The 20,791-nt window shown below is 33.5% G+C and overlaps 1 protein-coding gene across 6 annotated transcripts in view; it reads right to left on the reverse strand.

Annotated features, from left to right (window-relative positions):
* MEF2A (myocyte enhancer factor 2A) overlaps window positions 1-20,791 on the reverse strand; it is a 174,669-nt gene that overhangs the window by 133,389 nt on the left and 20,489 nt on the right. For 3 of the 6 annotated variants that reach the window (XM_082837139.1, XM_082837143.1, XM_082837142.1), the window contains exon 2: window positions 15,399-15,484. The gene's annotated coding sequence lies outside the window, so the exon portion shown is untranslated. Of the gene's footprint in view, window positions 1-8,324; window positions 9,597-15,398; window positions 15,485-20,791 lie in introns of those variants that run through there. The other 3 variants (XM_082837140.1, XM_082837141.1, XM_082837145.1) reach the window with 3 other exon arrangements.

Genomic DNA, 20,791 nt, shown 5'->3' on the forward strand with positions numbered 1-20,791 from the left:
CAATCCCCATTCCTTCCTCTCCCCAACTCCTGAAAATTACTTATCTACTTTCTGACTCTACAGATTTGCCTATTTGAGGCATCTCATAAAATGAAATCAGACAATATGCAGCCCTTTGTGTCTGGCTTCTTTCACTTAGCATAATGTTTTCAAGGCTCATCTATGTTAAGTATTATCAGTACCTCATTCCTTTTTTGGCTGAATAATGTTGTATTTTATGGATATACCACATTTTATTTATTCATTCAATAGTTGATGGATATTTGGTTGCTTCCATTAGTTAACTATCAACTGCTATGAACAGTGGTATGCAGATTTTTGTGTGGATATGTTTTCAATTCTCTTGGGTATATGCCTACGAGGAGAATTGCTGGGTCACGTGGTAACTTTATGTTTAACTTTTTGAGGAACCACCAGGCTGTGCTCCAAGGGGTCTGAACCATTTTGCCATCCTACCATCCTTCCAATTTCAGACACCCTCATCAACACTTGTTATTGTCTTTTTTATTACAACTACCCTAGTAGATGTGAAGTGGTATCTCAATGTAGTTTTCATTTGCATTTCTCTAATGACTAATGATATAAAGCATCTTTTCATGAGCCTATTGGCCATTTGTATATCTTCTTTGGAGAAATGTATATTTCAAATCCTTTCGTAAATTGGGTTATTTGGCTTGTCATTGTTACCTTGTAAGAGTTCTTTATATACTCTGGATACTAGACCCTTATCAGAAATATGATTTGCAAATATATTCTCCCATTCAGCAGGCTGTTTTTTCACTATCTTGACAGTGTCCCCAGAAGGATAAAGTTTTTAATTTTGACGAAGTTCAGTATGTCTTATTTCTTCTTTGGTTGCTTGCGTTTTTGGTGTCATATCTAAGAAACCACTGCCTCATTCAAGGTCTTGAAAACTTAAGTTTACATGGTTTTAGCTCTTACATTTAAGTCTTTGATCCACTTTGAGCCAATTTTTGTATATGGTGTAAAGCTAGGAAACAACTTTGTTCATTTACATGTGTATATCTAGGTGTCCCACTAAAACTAAAATCTGTAACAAAAAAATCTCCAAATACTTGGGAAATAAACCATACAAGTCAGAATAATTCATTAATGAAGGGAAATTAGAAAACGTTTTTAACTGGTCAAAAATGAAGTAGAACATAGCAAAATATGTGGGATGCAGCTAAAGCAGTGCTTAGAAGGAAATGTACAACTTCACAGGCTTACATTAGAAAGTAAAAATGTCTCAAATTAACAATCATAGCTGCCAATCTAAGAAACTAGAAAAATAAGAGCAAAATAAACCCAAAGCAAAGAAAGAAAGAAGATATAAGAGTAGAAGTAAATGAAATTGAAAAGGGAAAAAAATAGAGAAAATCAATGAAATGAAAAATGGTTTCTCTGAAAAGACCAATAAATTGATAAATCTCTTATAAGACTGACAAACTAAGGGAGAAGATACAATATCAGAAATGAAGGAGAAAATATCACTACAGACCCCTAAGACATTAAAGGGAAAATAAGGGACTACTAGAAACAATGCTTCACACATAAATTCTACACCTTTGGAGCAAATTGATTCATTCTTCAAAAACAAAAACTCAAAACAGATCAAAGAGATTATTTGAGTAACTCTGTATCTATTAAAGAAATTGATTTTGTAACTAAAAAAACTTATGAAATAAAAATCTCCAGACCCCCCTCCAAAAAAACCAATTCACCATAAATTGGGTTATTTCTAGACTCTCAATTCTACTCCATTAATCTGTATGTATATCCCTACACTAGTAGCAAAATGTCTTGATTACCATAGCTTTGTAGTTAAGTTCTGAGATCAGGAAATGGGAATCCTCCAACTTTATTATTTTTAAAGACTGGTTTTTGGCTATTCAAGGTATCTTGAATTTTCACGTGAACTTTAAGATCAGCTTGTCAATTTCTGCAAAAACATCCAGCTAACATTTTGATATGGATTGCCCTGAATTTGTTTGGGGAGTACTGAAATCTTAATAGTAGTAAGTCTTCTAATTCATAAACACTGTATGTCTTCCATTTACTTAGGTTGCCTTTAGATTCTTTCAACAATGTTTTCTAGTTTTCAGAGTACAGGTATTGCACTTCTTTTGTTAAATTTATTCCTAAGTACTTTATTCTTTTGATGCTATTATAAATAGAACTGCTTTCTTAATTTCACTTATGGATATCACTGCTTTCACTCTATGATTCTTGACTTCAAAAATGTAGAATGACATTTTAAAAAGAGTAATCAGAAGTTTATTATATTTATTTTTTAAGTTTTTTTATCAAAGTATAGTTGATTTACAATATTGTATTAGTTTCAGGTGTACAGAAAAGTGGTTCAGTTATATATCTACACATACATATATATATATACACACATGATTTCATATTATTTTCCATTATAGGTTATTTTAAGACACTGAATATTGTTCCCTGTACTATAAAGTAAATCCTTACTGTTTACCTATTTTATATACAGTAGCGTGCATCTGTTAATCCCAGACTCCTAATTTATCCCTCCCCACCCCTTTCCCCTTTGGTAACCATAAGTTTGTTTTCTATGTCTGTGAGTCTGTTTCTGTTTTGTAAATAAATTCATCTGTACTATTTTTTAGATTCCATATATAAATATTTGTCTTTTTCTGTCTGACATACCTCACTTAGTATGATATTCTCTAGGTCCATCCATGTTGCTGCAAATGGCAATACTTCATTCTTTTTTATGGGTGAGAAATATTCCATTTTGTGTGTGTGTGTGTATACACACACACACACAGACACACACACCCATCTTCTTTATCCATTCGACACTTAGGTTGCTTCCATGTCTTGGCTATTGTGAATAGTGCTACTATGAACACTGGGGTGCATGTATCTTTTCGAATTACGAGTTTTTATCTTTTCCAGATATACACCCAGGAATGGGATTGCTAGATCCTATGGTAGCTCTATTTTTGGTTTTTTAAGGAACACCCATACTGTTCTCCATAGTGGCTGTACCAATTTACATTCCCATCAACAGTGTAGCAAGGTTCCCTTTTCTCTATACCCTCTCCAGCATTTATTATTTGTAGACTTTTTGATGATAGCCATTATAACCAGTGTGAGGTGATACCTTACTGTGGTTTTGATTTGCATTTCTCTAATAATTAGCAAAGTTGAGCATCTTTTCATGTGCCTGTTGGACATCTGTATATCTCCTTTGGTGAAATGTCTACTTAGGTCTTCTGCCTATTTTTGATTTGAGTTGGTTTTCTTTTTGGATACTGTATTTTATAAGCTGTTTGCATATTTTGGAAATTAAGCCCGTCGGTCACATCACTTAAAAATATTTTCTCCCCTTCTGTAGGTTGTCTTTTTGTTTTGATGATGATTTCCTTTGCTGCACAAAAGCTTTTAAGTTTGATTAGGTCTCATTTGTTTATTTCTGTTATTATTTCTTTTACTTTGGGAGACTGATCTAAGAAAATATTGCTACGATTTATGTCAGAGAATGTTTTGCCTATGTTCTCTTCTAGGAGTCTTATGGTGACATGTCTTATATTTACGTCTCTAACCCATTTTGAGTTTATTTTTGTGCATGGTGTAAGGGTGTGTTCTAACTTCATTGACTTACATGCGGCTGTCCAGCTTTCCCAACACCACTGATTGAAGAGACTGTTTTTTCTCCATTGTATATTCTTGCCTTCTCTGTCAAAGATTGACTATAGGTGTGTGGGTTTATTTCTAGGCTCTCTATTCTGTTCCATTGATCTATATGTCTATTTTTGTGCCAATACCATGCTATTTTGATTACCATAGCTACGTAGTACTTTCTGAAGTCTGTGAGGGTTATGTCTCCAGCTTTGTTCTTCTGCCTCAGGATTGCTTTGGCAATTCTTTGTCTTTTATAGTTCCATACAAATTTGGGGATTATTTGTTCTAGTTCTGTGAAAAAATGTCATGGGTATTTTTGATGGGGATTGTATTAAATCTGTAGATTACTTTGGGTAGTATGGCCATTTTAATAATATTCATTCTTCCAATCCAAGAACATGGGATATCTTTCCATCTCTGTGAATTGTCTTCAATTTTCTTTATCAATGTTTTATAGTTTTTAGCACATAGGTCTTTCACCTCCTTGGTTAGATATGTGCCTAGGTATTTTTGACGTGATTTTAAATGGGATTTTTTTTTTAACTTTCTTTCTGATATTGCATTGTTAGTGTAAAGAAATGCAACAGATTTCTGTATATTAATCTTGTATCCTGTTACCTTGCTGATTTCATATATTAGTTTTTATGTGGAGTCTTTAGGGTTTGCTATGTAGAGTATCATGTTATCTGCATATAATGACAATTTTACCTCTTCCCTTCCAATTTGCATACCTTTTATTGCCTTTTCTTGTCTGACTGCTGTGGCTAGGACTTCCCATACTACGCTGAAAAGAAGTGGTGAGGGTGGGCATTCTTGTCTTGCTCCAGAATTTAGGAAGAAGGCTTTCAGCTTTTCACCATTGAGTATTATGTTGGCTGTGGGTTTGTCATAAACGGCTTTTATTATGTTGAGATATGTTCCCTCTATAGTCACTTTGATGGGCGTTTTTATCGTGAATGGATGTTGAGTTTTATCAAATAATTTTTTTGCATCTATTGAGATAATCATGTGGTTTTTGTCTTTTGTTAATGTGGTGTATCACATTGATTGATTTGTGTATGCTGAACCATCCTTGTGACCCTGGGACGAATCCAACTTCATTGTGGTATATGATCTTTTTTATGTATTGTTGGATTCAAGTTGCTAATATCTTGTTGAGAATTTTTGCATCTACATTCACCAAAGACACTAGCCTGTAATTTTCTTTTTTGGTAGTTTCTTTGGTTTTGATATCAGGGTGATGGTGGCTTCATAGGATGACTCTGGGAGTGTTCCCTTATATTCAATCTTTTGGAAGAAAGATTGGTATAAGTCCTTCTTTGTATGTTTGGTAGAATTTCCCAATGAAGCCATCTGGTCCTGGACTTCTGCTTGCAGGGAGTTTTTTTAAATTACATATTATATTTCACTTCCAGTATTCAGTCCATTCAAATGATCTATTTCTTCTTGATTCAGTTTTGGTAGGTTGTATGTTTCTAGAAAATTGTTCATTTCTTCCAGGTTGTCCAATTTGTTGGCATATAATTGTTCACAGTATTCTCTTACGGTTTTTTGTATTTCTGCAGTATTGGTTGTTATTTCTCTTCTTTCATTTCTTATTTTGTTTCTTTGGGTTCTCTCTCTTTTCTTGGTGACCCTAGCTAGATGCTTGTCAATTTTGTTTACCCTTTCAAAACACCAGCTCGTGGTTTTATTGATCTTTTCTACTGCTTTTTGATCTCTATTTTATTTATTTCCTCTCTCATATTTCCTTCCTTCTTCTGACTCTGGGTTTTGTTTCTTCTTTTTCTAATTCTTTTATGTGGTAGGTTGGGTTGTTTGAGATTTTTCTTGTTTCTTGGGGAAGGTCTATATTACTATGAACTTCCCTCCTTGAACTACTTTTGCTGCATCCCATGGATTTTGTAATGTTCTGTTTTCATTGTCATTTGTCTCAAGGTATTTTCTGATTTCCTCTTTGATTTCACTGTTGACCCATTGGTTTTTTAGTAGCATGTTGTTAATTTTTTTTAATTGCAGTTAAACACGAATTGCCTTGGGTCCTCTAATTTTTATCTACTACAAGGGGAAAAAAATTGATCTAAATAAGCAAGAAACCCTAATAGCCATCCACTTTGCTAAAAGATCTTAAAAAATCAGAATCAAGCAATGCCAAATAATTTTAATCCCAATTTCAGTACTGGGCAATGCAACTACCTTATGCACACACGTGTGCACACACATACACACAGTCACAAATGATGTCTTGCATTCCCTTATTAACTATATAAACAAAATAACCGCTATTCTCTTAGTCGCATGAACTTGAGGGAGACTATCTTACTGTAATTTTCAATGTGATTAGAGATTCTTTGCTCTTACAGATTTATCTTTCAGTTACTTTTAATACAAGAACATTTTTCTTCACTGTAAAATAGGATATTTTTATTACTGTTTACAAACAATTAAATCCAGGCAGAAATTCAAATTCTAAATTAATTTAAGACTATCATTTAACTATTGTTTTATGGAAAATGACCAAAGCATTCCATTTCAGCCAGAATTACACATGCTATATCTAATTACACATTTTTAAAATACAATATGTTGTATGAACTTAATGATGGCTACTACTCAGTATTTAAAGATATGATTCAATAAGGAAAACAAACTTTACTTTGAACTTATAGCTATTACTTGAAAACAGTTTTTCTGTATTATATAACTTTCATAAAGGCAGAACATACCCTACAAACAATTACACTTAATTTTATAAAGCTCTGACTTATATTTGGTTATAAATTTTAGGTAAAATTCAAAAACATTAACATATGATCAATAAAAGTATGAAACATAGATATCACTGAGAAAATAATCCCATACTAACTACAAAAGGGACTGCCTAACAAATTCATGGGTATCATGATAGATATTCTGGCCTGAAAAACAATTTAAATGATATAAGTCTATCAAAAGAAAGGCAAGAAATCATTATGACTCAAGGCACTTTGAACAATGGTGGAGGTTGCACCTGCACATGGGCATAGGGCCAAGAGAAGGCAAGTGGGGACTGAATCCAGTTTGTTCTCCACTCTCTAAACCCTGAACCCTAGCAGAGGGCAGCATCCACCTAAAATTGGGAGAAGAGCCTTTTTCTAAGTTTGCAAGGGCTAGCTGTGACTTGGCTGTAACACATCCAAACAACTAGTTCTTAGAAAAATTAGGACAACTGAAATACTAAATATTGGTACCCTTCCTAAAATCATTAACTCCAAAATATCACTTCTCACTGTGAGTTTATTTTGAATGTTTTAGGTAAAATCGTTAATATAGCAAAACATAAATAGATTCAGGGGAGGGGAGAAATCATCTAAACTTCTAAAATAGTATCCTTCTAGTTCATTTGGATTTCTCTGATTAATAACTGGTTATATATTCAGATTAGAGACATTTTAAAGCTGAATGCTAAAAAATTAGAGGAGAGCTTAGGGGTATATTGTTAAGAACCTATTCCTAATAGAGAAATATACACCTTATTTTACACAACATATATAGTGTGAAAAATTATGTATTAACTAAATTTGACGGAAACTAGAAGTAATTTTTTTAAGGTCACTATTGCTCCTTTCATTTAATTGTACAGGGAGTTTGAAGATTTTTTTTTAATTGTGTTTCCTTAAAGACACACATTTTTAAATGATACAAATTATTAATCATGATAAATAATCCAAACTACTGACTAAAAAGACATTATAACTGAAATTTTTATTAGAATGACCAGCCTATAAAATGTGTATTTTATTTCTAGATATACCAATGAATTGCCATGTGACTTTTAGTGACTCACATCTTCACTACCTCAAATCAGTTGTACAAAGTGGAGCAAGAATATAGCGAAACTCTTGCAGGAAATTATGAGGATATAACCACAGGGCACCTTGGGCTCCTTAGAGATAAGCACCATATTATTAAAATTATTATTAAAAAGGATATTTTGTAAACTGCCCTTATTAAGACTAAATCCCATCCATTCATGACCTTTCATTCCCAGATTAATTACACATACATAAGAGCAATGTCGTCTTCACATGGGACACACAGAAAAAATAAAGGACACATCAAGGCAAGGTGTGAAAATGAGAATGAGATTCTAGTCCTCCACCACCAACTCACTTTCAATATTAGCACTCTGTCATTTTTAAAATGTAGATTCTTATACCTATCCCAGATCATAATGATTTCTGGAAAAAAACCTTTGCCAATAGTTGCATCCTGTAAAAAGATAAATTATTCTTACTAGAAACCATCTCCATTCTCTACATTATTACGAATACTAAATGCATTTAAATCTTTTAACCTTGTATCACCTGAATCAAACCTGTATATAAATGCTGTTCTAGGTCTAACTTTATCTTTATTTATAAAGATAAACATGATTTGGCATATACCATTATATTCAGAATCAGAAGATTTCTAAATGAATGTGAAAAGAAGTATAGCAATATGGGTAGGCATGCAATACAATTAGGAACTGGCATATTTGGTGTTAACATAAAATATACACAAGCATGAAATGTATACATTTTACGTGTTTTTATGTGCTTTGATTTTACTCTGCATAAGTGGAATCACAAATAATGAATTTTTTTGTTTCTAGCTTCTATTGAGAAACATATTTGTGTTACCTGTGTAGTATGTAGCTGTAGTTCATCCATTTTTATTGCTATAAAATAAACAGATATAAATATATATATAAACATATATATGTTATATATATAAACATACCACAATTTTATTCAATCAACTGTTGATGAATATTGAATTGAGTCTGAAGCTACTAAAACACTGCTGCCACCAATATTATCAACATATCTCTTGGTACACATGTTCATTCACTACTCTCAGGGGTATACTCATGGAAGGAAATTATTGGGTCACAGGGTAAGCAAGTAACAAACTGTTTCCTAAAGCGGTTGTAGTAACATATATTCCTACCAGCAGTGTTTACTGAGTTGCTATAACTTAACATCCTCTCCAAAACTTGTACTGTCAATCTACTTTTTAAATTCAGACACTCTAGTGTTTTATGGAGCCTCTTTGCAGTTTTAATTTGTATTTCCCAGATTACTAATGAAGTTAAGCACCTTTTTCACATATTTCTTGAATACTTGTATTTCTTTTAGAAAGTGCCTTTAAGGGACTTCCCTGGTGGTCCACTGGTTAAGACTCCGCATTTCCACTGCAGCGGATGTGAGTTCAATCCCTCATCGGGGAAGTTTCACATGCTGTGTCATGCAGCCAAAAAAAACCAGAAGGTGCCTTTTTATGTCTCTTACCCCTTTTTCTATTGGATTTTTTGTCTTTGTCACACTGATGTGCAGAAGTGCTTTGAATATTCTGATATTTACATTTTGTCTGTTACATGTGTTGCAAATATCATCGTCCACCCTGCTTTCCCTCTCTATTCTAATGGTGACTTTGCAAGGACAAAGTTTCTTAATTTTAAGGTAATCAAACTTATAAACTGTGTTATTTATATCAGCACATTTTATTTCAAGAATATTTTCCTGTCCAGAGATCACGAACATGTTCTCTTTACATTTAGCTTCTAAAGTTTTATAGTTCTGCCTTTCACGCTGAGATGTACAAATCAATCTTTAATTGGTTTTTGCATATGGTATAGAGTATGAGTCATATTTTTGCTTTATCACCAACTGTTCCAATATCATTTATTGAATAATTCTTTTCCTACCACTCTAAAGTGCCAGTTTTGTCATAAAGTAAGTGCACATGTACAAACTGACCCTCTTTCAGACACTTTATTTCTTTTGTTTATCCTTGTGACATTATTTCATGAAAGTAATTATTGTAGATTTATAGGCTTTGAGTAGAGAAAGTCTTCTGATTTGATCTTCTTTTTCGTGACTAAGCTATTCTTGGGAAGACCACAAAATTTCCTTTAGAACAGAAACAAACTAATAAAATTTTTTTATAATATCCATTGGGATTACAATGAATTGAGAATAATGCTCAAAATGGATTATAACCCTCAGAAAAACATAACCTTAATAGATGACCAAATTAACCCCACAATAAAAGCTACTCTGGACCAATGCTGACAAAGCTTTAAAAAAAAAAAAAGCCTCAAAAGGATTCAGCTGATACCAAGTAACTTAAACGTGTACAAAAACAAAGTTCAACACTGTATAAAAAGTGCAAAAAAATCGCTATACCCAACAATGTCCAGCATTCAAACAATGAAAAGCAGGAAATGTGGCCCATAATAATAATAGGCAATCAATATAGAGAACCAGGAATGATAAAGTTAATGGAATTAACAGATGAAGACATTGAAACAATGATTATAAGTTTTATATGTTAGAAAAGGTAAAGAAAAATAAGAATATGATGAGGAGAAAAATGAAAAATAAAACTTCCAGAGATAAAAAATAATTATTAGAAACAAAAAACATACTGGATGATATTAAGAACAGATTATATATTGAAAAAACAATCAGTGAACCTTGAGACATGACATTAACCATCCAAATAAAACAGAGGAAAAAAAGAATGAAAAAAAAGGGGGAGTTAAGTGCTGAGACAGACAATCTCAAAAGTATAACTGAAATTCCCTCCCCTCCAAAATATCACCTGGGATAAGTGGGATATCTGAAAAAATAGTGGTCAATATGTTTCTAAATTTGGTTTAAAAAAAAAAACTCAAAAAAACTAAACAGGATTTTCACAGAGAAAACCATATGAAGGCACATTTATAATCAAGTGACATCATAGTCACTAAAAAAGTTGTAAGACTGAAGAGCAGTCAAACAAAATAGAAAATTTACATATGAGACAACAAAGTAAAAATAACAGCAGACTTTCTGTCAGAAACTATACAAGCTATTTCAGAAATGACTTCGCAACATATTACCAGAGATAGAGAGGGACAAGATAGAAGACCCAATTCATCAAGAATACATTTTTAAAAAAAGATATGTATGCACCTATTAAAAGAGCTTCAAAATACATGAACCAGTAAGTGAAAGGAGAAACAGACAAATCCACAATTAAAGTTGACTTTTCTCTCAGCAATTACTGTAAACAAATAGAAAATCAGAAGGGATAAATCTTGACGAACACTATCAATCAATTTGACCTAATATTTTTAGAAAGCCCCACTCAACAGCATACAATTCTTCTTAAGTGCACACAAAACATTCATTTATACAGACAACATTCTGCACTCTATAATAAACCCACAAAGCAAAATATGTTTGTGGACCACAAAAGAATTAAATTAAAAACCTATTAGAGAAAAATATCTGGAAAGTTTAGGAAATATTTGGAAATTATATAGGTCCAAAAAAAATCACAAAGGAGCTTAAAAATTAACTCCATGTAAACAAACACACGTAAAGAAACTTTGCAGAATGCAGACAGAGAAACATTTTAAATATTAAATGCTCCTTTAGAAAAAGTAGGAAGGTCTCAAATACTAGAATGAAAGAGAAGGTATCACTACACATCCTTCAAACATTAAAACAATAAAGAAATATAACATAAAACTTCATGCCAATACATTAGACAACTTACATGAAATAGACAAATTCCTTAGAAGACACAAAAAACTAAAGCTTATTCAAAAAGAATTATTACAGATCTGAATAGCCCAATATCAATCCAATAAATTGAGTTCATAGTTTAAAACCTTCCCACAAAGAAACTCCAAGGCCAGTGGTCTTCATTGGTGAATTCTACCAAACACTTAAAGAAGAAATAACACCAACTGTATGAAAACTTTTCCAGAAGAGGAAATTTCTCCAACTCACCCTGTTATCCTGATACAAAAACCAAAGACATTATTAAAAAACTACATACCAATGTCTACTATGAACACAGATGAAAAAAATCTCTCATTAACACAAATCTGAACTTACACAACAATTTAACTCAAAATTACCTTTATTTCAAGATATCAGAAAACATTTACATATTTGCAATTTTTGTCTATTATCTGTATCTGTAACAACTTTCTTCAAGGCTTCAACATCGGAATTTTATGCTTTTGTATCACTGACCTAAAAAGATTGAAAGTGAGATAATTCTTGGGATAGCTCACCAAAATAAATGGCTTCTTAATATAAAAAATTTAACCCAGCAATATATAAAAAGTATTAACACATCATGACCAAGTGGGGATTATCTCAGAAATGTATGATTTATTCATTCAATATTCAAAAATCAATCAACTACATTAACAGACAAAAGGAAAAAAACCATGTGATCATCTCAAGATGCAGAAAAAGCATCTGATAAAAATTCATTTGATAAAAATACTCAATGATAATAAGAAAAAAAATACTCTCAGCTAACGACGAATATAAGGGAATTTCTTCAATCTGATAAAGGACATCTATAAAAAACCTACAGCCTACATTAAGTATGATGGTAATCATACTTAATGGTAAAAGCCTGGATGGTTTTGACCTAAGATCAACAGTAAGGCAACAGAGATTTCCCTGGTGGCGCAGTGGTTAAGAATCCACCTGCCAATGCAGGGGACACGGGTTCAAGCCCTGCTCTGGGAAGATCCCACATGCCACGGAGCAACTAAGCCTGTGCACCACAACTACTGAGCCTGCACTCTAGAGCCCATGAGCCACAACTACTGAAGCCCGCATGCCTAGAGCCCATGCTCTGCAACAAAGAGAAGCCACCGCAATGAGAAGCCTGTGCACCACAACAAAGCCCATGTGCAGCAACAAAGACCCAACACAGCAACGAAGACCCAACACAGCCATAAATAAATAGATAAATAAATAAATAAGAGTAAGGCAACAATGTGAGCCCACCACTTCTATTCAACATTGCACCGGGACTACTAGGCAGTGCAATAAAGCAAGCAAAAGAAATAAAAGGTACAAAAATTGAAAAGGTAGAGGTAAAATAGTCTTTACTCACAGACAAGATGATGGTCTACGCAGAACATTTGAAGGAATATACAAAACTGCCACCAGAACTAGTGAGTTTAGCAGAATCATAAATTACAAAGGTTTATGTAAAAATCTATATTTCTATACACTAACAACAAACAATCGGGAACTGATTTTAAGACGCCATTTACAACAACATAAAAATAGAAAACAGAGATCAATTCAACAAAATACGTGTAATACCTTTACACTGAAAACTATAAAATTCTGCCGAGAAACTAAAGACAGCTTAAATGGAGAAATATACCAAATGCACACAACAGAAGACTCAACTTCCTTAAGAGATTAACAATCTCCTTATTAGCCTCTATGATAAAAGCATTCATAATCAAAATCCCACTAAGGCTTTTCTGTAGAAAATGACAAGCTAATTCTAAAATACACAGAAATGGAAAGGACTTAGAATAGAAAAACAGCTTTGAAACAGAAGAGCAAACTTGGAGGATTTACACCACCTGATTTTTTTTTTTTTTTTTTGCGGTACTCGGGCCTCTCACTGTTGTGGCCTCTCCTGTTGCGGAGCACAGGCTCCGGACGCACAGGCTCAGCAGCCATGGCTCACGGGCCCAGTCGCTCTGTGGCATGTGGGATCTTCCTGGACCGGGGCACGAACCCATGTCCCCTGCATCGGCAGTTGGACTCTCAACCACTGCGCCACCAGGGAAGCCCCACTACCTGATTTTAATATAAAGCTATGGTAATCAAGACAGTACAGTATTGTCATAAGGATAGATACATAAATCAATAGAACATAACAGAATCCTGAAATAGACCCCCATATAATGTAAACTGATCTGCAGCAAAGGTGCCAAGGTAGTAATTCAGTAGGGGAAAATATAACCTTTTCAAAAATGCTTCTTGAACAATTTGATTTTCATATGCAAAGAAATAAATCTCATCCCTTACCTAATACCATATATAAAAATTAACTCAAAGGGGACCAAACGCTTAAAATATAAGAGCCCAAAGCAGTTCTAAGACATGAAGGAAAAGAAAAAAGGCAGAAAAAATTTTGCCCAATGTCTGTGCCAACTCCTCCAATTTCTACTCAGAATTAGGGCAGAATAATAGGGAAAACAAATCTGAAGTTCTTCAGTCAGTATTTGAAACTACTCAAAAGGAAAGAGTGTTTCCCATCTAAGAACTCAGAGTAACTCCAAAACAAGTAGCTCTTAACTCAATCACAGCCCTCAGAACCATGCAAAACCTGCCATAAAGAATAAGACACTGTTTATATCTTCAGAACTTAGTGAAAAAAGTATCATAGAGGATACCCTAAAGCTTAAACATAACCCAAATATAACAACTGAAGTTATGCTCAGAGCCATCACGGAGGTTCAGAGAAGGTACAGAATTATAGGGAAATTATAGGTGAAATTCTCTGGAATGAGAATGTCTAAATTCCCATAGTGCTTTAATTCAAATCACTCAGTGTTGAGCAGTTACTGAACTATATATATATATATATATATATATATATATATATATATATATATATATATATATATATAAAAGAAATGTAAAAAAGAAAAGAAAAAAAAACATTAAAAGATATACAGAAGACTAACTAAGGTTTATATTTTAAAATGTGAACTAAACTTCATTATTCCCATCCTTCCTGTACATATACAATTTTTCAACTGAAGGATACTTTTCAATTGGAAAAACAATACCTTTTCCCCTAGTTCCCCAAACTGAAGGATATCATAAAATGGGCTGTTCTGCAGTCAAGGTTTAAGAAGAAAAATATATGGGCATAAGAAACTGACATTGGAATGAAGTATTTTAACAAAAACTCATTTTGTAAGCTCATAAAAATTCTTTCTACTGTTTAACTATTCAAGAAAAAATTTAAACATTAAACAGCAAAGTACTCTTAAAACAAGAATAACAAGAGCAAATATTACAAGTAGCTTTCCCAGGTTTTTACTGACATAACCATCAGGCTTGATCAACTGTATCTAACATTCAGAATGTTCACATATTATATATAACACACCAAAAACTATCCCCTAACATTTTCTGAAATTACATTTTAAAATATCGTAGTATTAATTCTTTTCCATTTTGAATAGAAGGTAGAATTCAAGTGAAGTTTCACTTATGAAAGCTTTTTGAGGAGAACTACACATCTTACTAGCATACTGGAACCATTAACCTAGGCCAATGTAAGTTTTTAAATCAAAACTGCCTACTCCAGAGCTTTGCAAATGTGGACCTACGACTTAAGGCAAAAAATTCAAAGTCACAAAAAAAGTCTACATTTTAAAAACATTTCTTAAATTTGCTTAATTTTTTTCTTCAACCCTTCCACCTTTCAAGAAATATGGCTAGATTTGTCCACTTTGTCTTTCATTTGAAAATCTCTCCTCATAATACGTAACTCATGTCCTCAAACCCTCTCTTCCTCCAACTTACTGTCACAGTAAATATGGACTTTAGATTTTTTTTCCTTATTTTCAAATACATGTAATGGACATGGAAAATGGAAGTGGAAAAGATGTAAAAGTATGGGATTATCTCAGCGGTGCCACTATATGAGAAACTGTCACTATACCACATTATGTATATTTTGTGTGTGTGTGTGTATATACACATACATATATATGTATATTCAACAGGATTTTATGAATTTCCTTAATTAATCTACCTTAATCCCCAAAATAAACTCCAAAGTGACTGCTATTCACGGTCACAAGACAGTCTTACTAAAAAAAAAAATTCCCATTTTATTTACTTCATAACATAGAAAAAAGGATGTCTTACTAGAAATGATGTATCAGCGGAAAGTGCACTTAGATGTGATCCTTGCAGAGAATTCTTCTTTGTTACTTTTTCACAAAATCCAATTCCTTAATAAAGAAAAAAATATTAGATGGGTTAGTAATTATTCTTAACTCTAAAACAAAATTAAATATAATTTCATTACTACAAATTTCAACAATCCACAGATAGTTCCACTAATACTTACTGAATAACAGAAAAATAAATTTTTTAAAATTTGTAAATAAAAACACAATGTTAGCCAATTGGGCATTGCTAATGTCACTAATCCATTTTTTTCAGGAAGTATTACTTAAATGTTCAGTAATATTCTATCCACGCCAAGATTCACAAATTGGTGTCCTAGGTCCCACTTTCCTATCCTCTATATCATATGATATACTTTATATTTAACTGGTATACACAGCCTACTGAATTTACGTTTTGATAAAATAGTTACATTCTGAAAATGTTCATTGTATTACGTTCTCATTTAGAAAAAAAAACTGTCAATGGGTCAGTGACTTGCGTTGCCATAAAATGTGTATATATTCAAATGCTATGTGTATATATAGCTTCCACTCTTTTAAAGGGAACAATGAAATGAAAATCAACATAAAAATGCCAAAAACAAATATAAAACAGATTAATGTCAATAATTCACATTAATAAAGGAACACTAATAAATGCTAACCAATGCAGTAGTGCATAAAGAATAATCCAGTCCTGCTACACTTTTGCTTGGAAATAGTAGCAAGACACTTAGGTAGAAAGAGAAAGATGGTAAAAGCCTCTCCTCACCCTGACTGGCCAGGATCAATTTATGATGCTAATCTAATAATTTAGAATTGCATGATTGGGTAATTATGACAATCCCCAAGTAAATCTGCTTCATCAAATGAAAACGGTAATTTCTCCACACAAACACCAGTCTTTTGAATCTTGTTCAGCAATACTAATTATTGTGATACTACAATTTTGTTTCTATTTGAAATGTACAACCCCTCTAGAAGCAGGAGGGGGGGAGCCATAGTCTGCCAAATATTCTTTTTATATTAACAAATTAAGCATTCAAAGTTGAACTTTAAAACACATACACACACACACACACACACACACACACACATAAATAAGCCTTTTTTTTTTGCCAAGGTTAAAAGGAGCTTGCTTTAAAAAGCCAATTTCAGCTTTTAGTCTAATTGTACCGAAATACAGAACAATCTCCTCAAATACCAATACATTACCAATTTCTAAAATCCAATAATTCAAAATGAACCTATTTTTCATGTGTTCTCATTCTAAACAAAACTAATTATTTTTAAATATATTTTGACACCAGCTTTGTGTCAGTGCCACAGTAGGAATTAAAGTTTGGCAATTTGACCCATGGGAAATAACAAATTAAATAAAAATTTGATAATTACACACGTGGTACACATTCTTAATTCAAAAAATATTAATTCCTCAATTCTATAAATTAACCGTTATTGACAAATTTGTTTTGTACACAGCTCTCAAATAGTTTCTAAAAAGCAATATTCTAAAAACCAAGTTTTTATAGTTCATTTATAACAATATATAAAGAAATACACTCTCACCTTCAAAAAATAAAACCAAAACTAAAATGTTAGTGCTACAGCCAGTTATCATTAAATTTCACATATTGAACATCAAAAATCCCATTACTCTGTCCAGGTAAGAGCTAGACAACCTGTACCTCTAACAGCTATCTTTCCCAAACCTGGTCCCAACCAATTTCCTAGCTCCCTCTACTTCTAATTAAACCTACACTGTTGTTAACCTAACTGTTGTTAACCTGACATGATACTGACATTCCTAGTTTCAAGCCATTGCCCAAACTGTCAAACTCTGTAATTTTGTTCAAGATTTTACCTCTGCCTGGAAACAATCTTCCTTATCTGGATCAAATGTCCAGTTCAACTGACACCTTCTATGAGGCCATCCTCAGATATCCTTTACCACCACCATCACCATCACTTACATGGGGCAAAATAACTATAGTTAGTTTTGTAGGTATGAGTCTCTTCTATTATACTACATGCTTTTTAAGAGAAGAAACCTTTTTGCACTTTTTTCATTTCTATATCCCCAATATCTAGTCAATACCTGGCACACAATTCAACATTATCCATTCAGACAACATTTACTGGGCATCCAATATACTCCCGACACTTCTCTAGGTGCTAGGAATAAATCCCTATATCTATTCCTGACTTTATGGAGTTTACATTCTAGTGGGGGAGACCTACAGCACACAGTGAATAAGGGATATATAGTGTATACAGCAGGCTAGTGGAAAGTCCTTAATGAAAAAAAAATAAAGCAGAGAAGGAAGTACTGTCATAGGGAGGGGATTAAAATTTGAGAAAAGGTGTCCAAGAAAGGCCTAACATAACAATAATAGTAATAATAACTGCAACAGGAGCAATAACATTTAAGTATTTATCATATGCTAATCAGTAGCCTAATTGCTTTACACATATTAAGTGATGTAAAGCCAACAATAACCTCACTATTATCCTCAAGAGGAAACTGAAAGACTAAGAAGCAGCTAGCCAAGGTCACACAGCTAAACCAGTAAAGTAGTAAAGCCAGGATTAGAACCCAGGCATGCTTTTAACCACAGTTCAGTTAATGCTTTTGTTGAATAAATTTAATAAGTGAAATAAACGAATGCATACTATAGCAACAGACTCAAAAGAGAGCAAAGCATATCAGTCTCAGAGGACTGATACACTTGAGCAGCTTCAGATATACAATGCACATCAATATCTATATATGAAGACATCCTGACGAATAACAAGTCGGTGCCTGCTGTGAACAAAAATTATAAACAGTGATAATTCTCTATAACTTTAAAAATACATTTTAAGCTCCTATATGACAACTACCAGAACTAAAAAGTACACAAACACTATCACAAAAAGCACATGGAGAGGTCATTTAAAAAAAAAGAAAAGAAAACTTTTAAAAAAGGTCCTCTGAAACAAATGAGACCTTTGAAGGCATTACCATTTCAGTGACAAATGTTGAATATCATATTTTATACTGTGGCACAAGTTACTGTCATCTTTCAGTTTTCCATATTAACAAAAAAGGGTTAAATGAAATGACCAAGGTTCAAAACTCCTTTCTTCAAATGTCCCAAATACGCTTTACAAAGCAAACAGATGAAACCCAGCACAACTGCTGACAAATGAAGACCTGAATGGCCTAAAATAAGTAATTTGCTCCCTAACTCCTATCTCTTGCCATATTTGCTGGTTATTTAAGTGCCTAATCAGTGAATGCCAATAAACTAGAAAGCAAAGTGAAACCAAAGTGCTGCTGACATGATACTGACATTCCTAGTTTCAAACCTTGAGGGCCTAAAAAGTATCTCCTCAAATCTTGATTAAAATTATCGATACAATTATGAAGAAAATTACTGCTTTATGTTTGGAAAGTATCAAAGTTTCTGCCTTGAGTATAACGTAATATCAAAGAAAATAGGTTTCTATATGAAAACAAACAGCTTTAAAAATCAATCCAGATTAAGATAAAAATGAAGCAGGCAAAAAAAAACCCAAAAACATAAAGTACAGTCTATAAACACAATACAAAGTATTTATTTGCTCAAAGATGAATTTCATTTTGTAATCAAAACTGAGGTTTAAAAATGGTGTTTTTAATTCATGTTCTCATATGTGGTCATCAACTTACTCGTGCCTTAAAAAGATTTTTGCTACTACCCATGATGTGGTAACTAGTACCAGTCATGCTCTCCCAGTGAACTCAACGAGAAAACTGATCATATATATATATAAAACTATAATTTTAAAACACTGGACAACAAGGAGCTCAGCACTGCAACACCTGAGAAAACGGAAAGTGTCCCCTACAACAGGGGTCCCCAACCCCGGGGGCCACGGACCCCAACTGGCCTGCAGCCTGTTAGGAACCAGGCCGCACAGCAGGTGAGCGGCAGGCGAGGGAGTGAGCGAAGCTTCATCTGCCACTCCCCATCGCTTGCATTACCACCTGAACCATCCCCCCCATCCCATCAAAAAACTGTCTTCCACAAAACCGGTCTCTGGTGCCAGAAAGGTTGGGGACCGCAACCCTACAATGAAGAGTCAGGAGAGCAGTGCAGAAATGAGAAGCCAAGCAGAATATAGTGGACTAAGCGAGTAAAAGAGGCAGAAACTGAAATTTAGGGAGGCTAAGGAAGCCGGAAACTGTGTGGGAAAGTAATAGAATACAGTTCAAGAAGACAAACTGCACCTGAAATCTGCACAGAGGATTCTACAGCAGCTCTGTCCAAAACATACATAACGTGAGCCCAAAATGTAATTTAAAATTTTCTAATAATCACATTTTAAAAGTAAAATGGGTTTTCCTTGGTGGCATAGTGGTTAAGAATCCACCTGCCAATGCAGGGGACACGGGTTCGATCCCTGGTCCAGGAAAATCCCACATGCCTCGCAGCAACTAAGCTCGTGCGCCACAACTACTGAGCCTGCGCTCTAGAGCCCACGCTCTGCAACAAGAGAAGCCACGACAATGAGAAGCCCGTGCACTGTAACAAAGAGTAGACCCCACCTGCCTCAACGAGAGAAAGCCCATGCACAGCAATGAAGACCCAACACAGCCAAAAATAAAAAATAAGTAAATTTTAAAAAAAAGTAAAATGAAGCAGGTGAAACTAATTTTAACATAATTCCTTTAACTAGAATGCTCAAAATGTTATCATTTCAGAATACAATTGATTTAAAAAACAGATATTTTACATCGTTTTTCCATAAGTTCCTGAAATTCAGTATGTTTTATACTTAGAGAATATTTAAATTTGAACTAGCCACAATTCAAGCTCTCAAAAGCCACTTATAGCTAATTGCTATCATACTTGACAACACAGTTTTTTGCTGAAAATAAAGCTGCAGCATTAGTAAAGTGAAACTCTACAAGGCCAGGCAAAGAATAATGACTAGGAAGCAGTAGGCTCAAAAGTTACCAGAGGTTACATAAGATTTGGAGATGTTCAAATTCCAACTAGAGGAAAGAAAAATCTCATTGAAACCTGGCGCAACGAGTAGACGCTGATGCAGAATCACCTCCTTAGTAGTAGTGCTAAACTACTACTACTTTTTCATAAGAAATGGAATACACTGCCAAAACAAAATTTAAGCCTGTTGAGAAGAAACCAACAAAATCCAGACAACAGCATGATGAACCTCCAAGAGTCAATCAAAACTTACTCAACATAAGAAACTGGAAAAATGTGTAACCTATACCAGGGGAAAAAAATTTGACAAAAGAAACAGATCCAGAAACAAGATGATGATATCTTTAAAGACATAAGCTTTAAAATTTTATAAATATATTAAAGGATTTAA

The sequence above is a fragment of the Leucopleurus acutus genome (genome assembly GCF_964270905.1).
Source record: "Leucopleurus acutus genome assembly, chromosome: 1".
Taxonomy (NCBI): Eukaryota; Metazoa; Chordata; class Mammalia; order Artiodactyla; family Delphinidae; genus Leucopleurus; species Leucopleurus acutus.